The sequence below is a fragment of the Pteropus vampyrus genome, unplaced genomic scaffold (genome assembly GCF_000151845.1).
Source record: "Pteropus vampyrus isolate Shadow unplaced genomic scaffold, Pvam_2.0 Scaffold49, whole genome shotgun sequence".
In the NCBI taxonomy this organism is placed as follows: Eukaryota; Metazoa; Chordata; class Mammalia; order Chiroptera; family Pteropodidae; genus Pteropus; species Pteropus vampyrus.
This window is the reverse complement of record NW_011888830.1, coordinates 5433275-5441388: the sequence shown is the minus strand read 5'-3', so window position 1 is coordinate 5441388 and position 8114 is coordinate 5433275. Positions and strand designations below refer to the sequence as shown.

General features: G+C 40.7%; 1 long non-coding RNA gene across 9 annotated transcripts in view; it reads left to right on the top strand.

Annotated features, from left to right (window-relative positions):
- Positions 1-8114, top strand: part of LOC105291711 — a 16235-nt gene that overhangs the window by 2553 nt on the left and 5568 nt on the right. For 6 of the 9 annotated variants that reach the window (XR_002780198.1, XR_002780197.1, XR_002780201.1 and 3 more), the window contains exons 2-6: positions 3105-3275; positions 4694-4789; positions 4921-5672; positions 7487-7641; positions 7756-7850. This is a non-coding gene — a long non-coding RNA (uncharacterized LOC105291711). Of the gene's footprint in view, positions 1-3104; positions 3293-4693; positions 4790-4920; positions 5673-7486; positions 7642-7755; positions 7851-8114 lie in introns of all 9 variants that reach the window. The other 3 variants (XR_002780204.1, XR_002780200.1, XR_002780203.1) reach the window with 3 other exon arrangements.

The following is an 8114-nucleotide window of genomic DNA, read 5'->3' as shown; positions in this document are numbered from 1 at the left end:
TTCTGAAATAATATTTGGAAATTTATTTTCTAGATATAGTAACACCACCACCCCCCTCAGTAACAATACAGCAGCAGCAACACACTGAACTCACGTAAGCTGTGTGGACTTTGTCCTCCTATGGGTTTTCTTTAATTAAAGAAAACTTACTGGGACCAAAATTGGATTGATCATTTTGTTTAACCAACCTATTGCATCACATCGGAACATCAGCTTGACAGGTGCGAATATGTTCTTTGTTGGTGTAGAAAGAATGATCTCGAGTGGGATATGCATATACTCTCTAGGGTGTAACTGAGAACATGCTTAAGTTCCACGTATGAGTTCCAGCTAACGATCGATGAATGTTTATTGATCATTTACTATGTGCTCAGCACTTATCTAGGTACTAAGAAACATGGAGGCTGAAGGCCCAATTCTCAAGCAGCTTTCAATGGATTTGTGGAGCTAAGACATAAAATCTCACCTACATACGTAACAAATGTCTGATTTTGACCTGTGCTGTCCAATATGGAAGCCATCAGCCACATGTGGCCTTTGAGTCCTTAAAACCAGGCTAGACCGAATTGAGATCTATTGTTAAGTGTAAAATACACATCAGATTTGGAGGATTTAGTACCAAAAAAGGAATGTAGAATATCTCCTTAATAATTTTTTATATTGTTTACAGAACTTTGCTATTATTTTGGTGAAGACAGAAGTCCCTTTCCACAATGTTGTCATAACATTTCTATTTTCTTACCTGACGGCATTTTTTTTTTTTTTTGTATAAATAGTAATCTAGAACAGAGTGATGTTATAGCAGACGCCACAAAACGATTATTTTTTCTTTCTTCTCATACACATAAAAGCTGCTCATCCTCATATCTGGTCCCCGTTCAACACCGTTCGAAGCTTTCTGATCACGTGACCTGTGGGCTCTTTCTCTCTTTAACTTCTGTAGCGGTTTTGGCTAACACCATCATCTGGTACTCTGCGGAGACTCCCTTTGTCGCAGATAATCTTTCACCACGCCTTGGGAGGCTGTTCTGCGTTTCAGATTCAAAGGCTCCATGTGGTCTGTAATTACATCTCCTTTGCTGTCACTTCGGTGACCTTACATTTTGCTTACAGTGAAATCCACAAATATTGGTTGATTGATTCATTGTTTGGGCCGGAGGATAAGCTATAGTCTTATGAAGATCAACAATTAATCGATTCCTAATAATTACACACTTGAGTACTAATGCTTTTAGATTTTCACCTGGATGGATTGATGGATTTACATTCATCTCATAGACATACATGTATCAGGAAAGTTGTTTCTGTGTAAATATGCAAGCGGAAGTTTGCAAGCAGCATCTTCTCCAAACCATTTTCTCGTGTTTATATCCGATGAGTGAGCAATGACCACCCCCAATTAAAATAAGACCTTTATTTTTAAAGTAAAAAGTCATTAAAAACCACCTAAAGTTGATCAAATGAAAATTCATAATAATCTGTACAAAGTGTCTTTATTGGGCATAGTGTGCATGTTTGAAGGTGCCATTAGGTGTGGAGTTTTCTGTAGATGAGGCTGCTGTTTCCACCCCGTGCCCACACGAGGACTTGCCTTCGGCTGTGGTTATAACTCTAGAGCATAGCGACTGTGGTACTTTTTCTTATAAACTGCTTGATGCATGAGCTCTAAGGAGCCATGTCATCTTCAACGGCTGCCAACCAGTTACTTCTCTTGCTTCCTATCAGCCACGTGGCTGGCAGTTATGAGCAGGTGTCCCTTGTCTCTCTTTTAAAAGATACTTAGTCTGAATAACATTGAGCGAACGCCTATGATGTGCCAGGTAATTTTGTAAATTATATTTCATCACTTCCTTATTCTGTGGATAAAAGAAAACGGAGGCTCAAAGGGCCTAAATGACAAATGCGAAGCAGCTAAGCCAGAACACGCGGGAGCCAGGACGCATACTCAGCTCTCTGACTCCCCCGTTCCGCACTCCTCCCCCGGGGGGCAACTCTGAACCCCACTGTTAGCGGCGTTCCCACTTTAGTTTTATATGAGTAAAGCAGTAAGAACAGCACGTAATTTATTTTTACACCGATGACTCTTATTTGATGGCTTCCGATCAATGACCGAGTTCGAAACTGTACTTCTTTATTGCCTCTCCTGTCCAGCCCTTTCCAGCTCCCCTGGCCACCGCTTTATTTCAGACTCCCAGCGTCTATTACCGTTTATTGCAATGGTCTCAAACACATCCTCCACCCTGCGTCAGTGAAGTCATTTACTAATAATCATCTGATTACTTTGGTGACTCTCCATTGAGTGCCGGAAGGAGCCTAGATTTCTCAGTGGAGGGCACCCGACAGGCCCTATGAAATCTCTCTCATCTCATCTTTGTCACAGCCTCTTTCATGCTCAAAATACTGCCAACCCATTATATGCAATTTCCTATCTCTGGGTCTTCACTCACCCTTCCACTCCGCTAGGTAATTTTTACTCAACCCTCAAGATCCATTTCAGGAGTCGCCATTTTGAAAAAGTTTTCTAATACTCCTATGCCCCATCCTCTGCACTTCTACTCCATCCTATTTAGAATTTAAAGTACCCAGGATATTTAAGGATACTTTATTTATTTACATTAAGCATCTCTCTTCGTTTCTTGATTTTAATCTCCTTGAGAGATCAAACGATGCTTGTAAATATCACGTGTGGTTGGTGCCTAGCAAAGTACCTGGATGTTCCCTTTTAAGAAATGTTTGCTGAAATATTGAATTCACTTCCTCAAAACATCCTACAAAGATAGAACATAATTCTTCCCATTCCAGAGAACATGCTTTTTGGTGAGATAAAACAAAGCAAAAGTAAAGAGGAAAATAAGATGATTGCATGCCGGGTATTTTGAAATTTCGTATTTTAAATTTGCCCTAGGTTGAAAGAAGAGAAAAAAGGGGGGAGCCGAGTGAAGATTAACCAGCAGGGGGTGACAAGCTCAGGGGGGCTGGGTTCAAGGGTTTGGGAGAGATAGTTAACATCAAAGAAAAGCAGACCCGATGATGAATTCCATACAAGGGTCATGTAATTAAAAAGTAGTTGCTTTATTTTAATTTCGATCATTTCTACTGTTCAGCTCTCAGTGTTAGTCTTGGCTTGGGAAACTTCCGGGCACAGACCGGGAAGAGCCAGGGGACCCGTGACGAAGAAAGAAAGAAGGAAGGAAAGGACACACTAAGTGAAATCATCTTACAGTTCTGGAAGGTCTGAGAACATCAGGATTGTCCAGGGGCTTTCTTCCTTCGAGGTAGGTGTGTTAAAAAGGTAAGAACGAAAGTCAATCTTCTAGCAACGCTTCCGATGCCCTTTTTCTAATCGGATCGATGTTTTAGTTCATTTACTAATTATTTATTTCGTAGAAAATCCGGTAACATTTCCACTGCTTTCTAGACTTTCATCTGCTGCTTTTGGCTTTCATGAAATATCCTACGAATTCACCACAATTAACTTAATTAATTGTATTTTCTGACTTTGGGTCCGAATGCCAGAATTTCTGTGCCAGTTTCATTGTACTCGTTGAAACCTCAAGAGTATCTTTCAGATATTGGCTTTCAGACCTTTCTTTTTGAATACGTTGCTATTTACTTACTATGTGCCAAAGCCACCATGTCGATGTAATTGAAAACAAGCAAGAAAGAGACTGGATGGCTCGGATGAATGGAAATGTGATACAGACCCTTCCACCCACAACCCATTGGCCGGAATCCAGGCGAGGCTGATGGGGACTAAAAGTAATTACCATCTGATGGCTGGACAATGGTCTGTGTGAAATGAGCTGGTTATCTCAAGTCTAGTTCCTCATGGACAGGTGTTCATATTGCAGTTTCCACCTCCAGTGGCAGCAGCCCGGAGACTGAGTGAGTTGGAGGGACCAGAACGTCCTTCTCTCTCGTTTGAGATTGGATGCCCACTTTGTGATATGAGAAAACTTCTGGCTCCTGCCTTAAACTTTTCAATAGATGAGCAGAGAACACGAATGTGAATGTCTAATCAAGCTCTTTGTATCCTCCCAAGAGGGGAAACGTTATTTGTAAAATAAGGACAAATGTTAGGTCTTTTTTTTTTTTATTGGTCCATTTAATTAAAATTTATGCTATAGCACCAAAGGAAAAATGCAATATTGGAAAAATGAGAACAATATGACTTTTTTTTTTTAGTACTATAATAATGTGCCCTGAACCCTTAAAATTCCATTCTTGCCTTATAAACCACTGAAGAATAATAATAAGGAGAACTCGCTCCCCACATCTGCTATTAAAGTCACAGGAAACAACCAAATTCAGTATCAATAGTATTATCCATTCTGCCGACGCTGAAAATGATTCCCCCCATTCGTTTAAGCAAAAGATTTTTCCAAACTTTATAAATATTGTTATGTCTCTCAAATGCATTACCTCACAGGTCTCTTCTGAAAAGTATCCAAATTCTACATTAAGGCACTTGTGGGAAAAGTAGAAAAAATAAATGGTTTACTTTAAATGGGGTTTGGAAAGGGTACGGTTACAGTCTGAACTGTATCGCACTGACACAGTAAAACAGAACTTCCTAATGGATTCTTAAATTTTTGAGTAAGCATTAAATCCATTTATTGAACTCCTTTCGGTATGTCTAAAAGTTAACAATAAATACATGTATTTTTTTCCCCCCCGATGGACTTTTCTGCAGTAAAGGGCGTCACGCGTTAATTGTGTGGGCCACGCCGCAATAATGCTGAGGGCTGAACTCGAGAGTGAAGGGAAAGCCAAAATATTTTGTGAACATGTAAGTATGAGACTAGAGAGAACGTGCTTTTACCAAGTCAAGAAGAATGGCTAAAAGACGCAGAGCGACACGCCGTCGACGGACTGACAAACGGACGCCGTCTGTAACCCACCGTGTTTTTACATCATCAGGTCACCAGAGCTGAACTGCGTCCAGAAGCACATCGGATCTTGCACTTCAGTGGTGCCAGGCAGAAAAATACACAGGAGGACACACAATGGCAAAATTTAAACATGAATAGAGTTGGATTTTCATTGTTTGCTCACAATACCTCTCGGGTTGGAAGGAAGGAAATAGGCTGTATTGCCTAATAACTCGAAATGCCCCAGAGAAAGGAAAACAGACAGATTCCTCTTTTGCTTGGTGCACCAGCTCGGGTGGACAACAACACTTCCTGGTGATAAGTTTGTTAAGGGCTATTTTGCAGATCCTGCTCGAATTCTAAAGCCATAAACCATCCATGCGGTCGACGAGTCTGTCTAGCTGTGAGGGACACGGGGTATGATTTACAATCTCTGCCAAGGAGACATCTAGATGGAAACGTTTGCTCATACGCTGCCCGTGGAAGAGACCCTGGGAAGGAAGCATAGTGACAAGCTATCGTTTCTCTGCTTGATTAGTTACATAGAAAAAAAAAAATTTTTTTTTTTTTTTTTTTTGCGCTTGTAAACGTTATGTTTGTGCTCTTGGCACAAATTCGAGTAGGGATAAATTTACGTTTTGGCATTGGGTCAATGAGAGCAAGAAAACCAGAGCTTTAAGATAAAGGAGAATAGAAGTCGTGTAACCTAAAAGATAAAGGCCAACCGATCCCAAGAAAGCAAAATGCCGCCTTCGAAGGCATCTCCTCCCTGGATGTGACGACAGGCCAAAACAAGACCATGTGTGTAGCTCGTTCGGTAGTTATTTATAACTAAAATGACGTTTCATTTTCCAATGTTACATTATAGCCAGTTATATTTTTATCTATGTAGCAAAGTTCACTGGTGTTCAAAGAAGAACCCCAATCCTAATTTTGATTGTTTTCGCTTTTAATTTCCACACTCTCCTGCCCCCACAATGGTTTTGTGTGACACACGGAGGGACTAATTTGGTTTCAGTGTTTCTACAGGAGTTTTATTGCTGCAGGGGGCAAGCTATAAACAGAAGGGCTGATGTTTCTTTGCCCCATAATGAAATTAACCATCTGAAAATAGGCACGATATGCTAATACGCCTTTATATTCATTTAAATACATAGTTTTCGAGTGAATAATGTCTGCTGAATAATGACCCGGGTGATAATATACACACATTAAGATGCGTAATGTATTCATACATAACATAGCCATGGAACTTTCTTATACGGTGGGGAAAATACAGGAAACTATCCTTAGACGTCTACCTGGTAGCAGCTCTTTCTGGAAACGAATTATGAATTCTCTTCCTACAATCGATAGAGGCTTTATCTGGTGGGCTGTATGGCCTTTCGGTCACCACAAAATCAGAAATAAGAACAATACCTTGCATACTATTTTGTCATGAGTTGTTTTAAAAATGTTGACAAAATAGTCATCTGCAGGCTTTGTATCCTAAGTAAACCTGAAGCAAGTGAATTGTTTAAATGTCGAAGGGCTCCACGGGAAATGTGTATATCAATGTTTTGAAGTACGGTTGGAGGTAAAAGTTCTGAGGTAAGGATGACAGATGACAGATAAGTAATCAGAAGGTGTGTTATGTGGATATGTGTGGTTACACAGAAGATATTGGTTTATGGACACTAAAAACAACACCATTAATTTGATAGTCGACCCCAGAAAAATCAATTGGCTCTAGCATTTCACCTACTCAAAGAAATCTATTTGATTTGCTCATTTTGTTCATAAAAGTTTTCTGCTTTTTTTTCACTGCCTTGAGGTTGATACTTTGAACAGGAAAAAGAGTGAGTCAGGGGACTGATCGCTCTTAGGCAAAAGTCAAATTGAGCTCTTCTGAGGAAAGACATTGTATTATTTTCAAAATGAGTAAGAGTCTTGACTCTTTCACTTAAATTAGCTTTCTTTTATATACGCCCTCAAAAATACCTTACTTTTCACACATACACCCCACATGTTTCCAGCTTGAATTTGATTACTTCAATTCATGAACATTTATGAAAACTGTAAGAGATCCTAGAGAGGAACTATAAAGTTTCTTTATCTCTCACAAGATGGGCGCCCTAAATTGTAGTCACTCACTTTACACACCCTTCCTTGCAGATCCTGGGTGCTCTACCCTCTGAAGCAGCCCCAAACTTTTGCACAGTTGAGGTGGATGCATCACTTGGACAATGTTTTATGGTTTTTGGAGGGAACATCAAATTGATTAAAAATAAATACAATAGGTCAAAGAAATTCATACACTATCCGAGAACTCCCCCGACGTGTGCTTGATGACATTTCAAACGCTTTCAAACTTAGACGGAGAAAACCTCGAATTGCCTATGTCTCGCAAAGGGGGTCTCCACAACCATACAAATATTGCTAGATATAACTCTTCTAGGAAACTATAACACCTTTTTGATGTAATCGGGTAAGAAGCATAGAAGCGTGCACTAGAAAACACTGACCTTTGTATAACCTCACAAAAATAGTGGTCTATTTCTAGCTAGAAACAAAAATTAGAATGATATCGTTTTCTTATCTTCTGCCTCAAAAATATCTTTTTTTTTTTTTTTTAGGTTTAGCTGATGGGCCACATTCTCTCTCCCTGACCCAGTTCTTGATTGTCATTCACTTTCCACCTGACAGCCACCGTTCCTAGACCAGGAGAAGGAGGCTCACTTAACCCATCTGAATCTGCTTTATGGGAGTGAGCAAGCTCAGGGGGTCCTTGGTGGGTGAAGGGAAGTTGCAGGACCCAGTGCGGGTGCTCGGGCCAGTCAGGGAGGGGATGGAGCACGCATGGCACCCAGGGTGTCTGAAGGGCAGTTTTCCACGCTCCTTTCAGGTACACAGAATGGTGTGTGGCTAGAATTGATCCCAAATGCTGAAAAGCCAAGAGAGTGTCTGCCAGTTGTGCCTGAATCATCCCCAACAAGACAGGTATAAGGAAGACAGGCAGAGGGACGTGGCGATGTCTTCGGGAGTGAGTGTGCTGATCTCCCGCCCTAGTGCAGCTGACGTTCTTGTGTGTCTGATTTAATTGCTATTGTTGTCCGGTCTTAAATATGCCTTAAGGTTGAACAATGGCTCAGTGATTCACCTGTGCATACCTTCCCATATCCTCCTGTCTCCTTTGTGTGTTCACTTGACCCTCCCCACCCCCACTGGAGGAGACCCAGTAGGATAAGAATCTAGCTTGGTGTT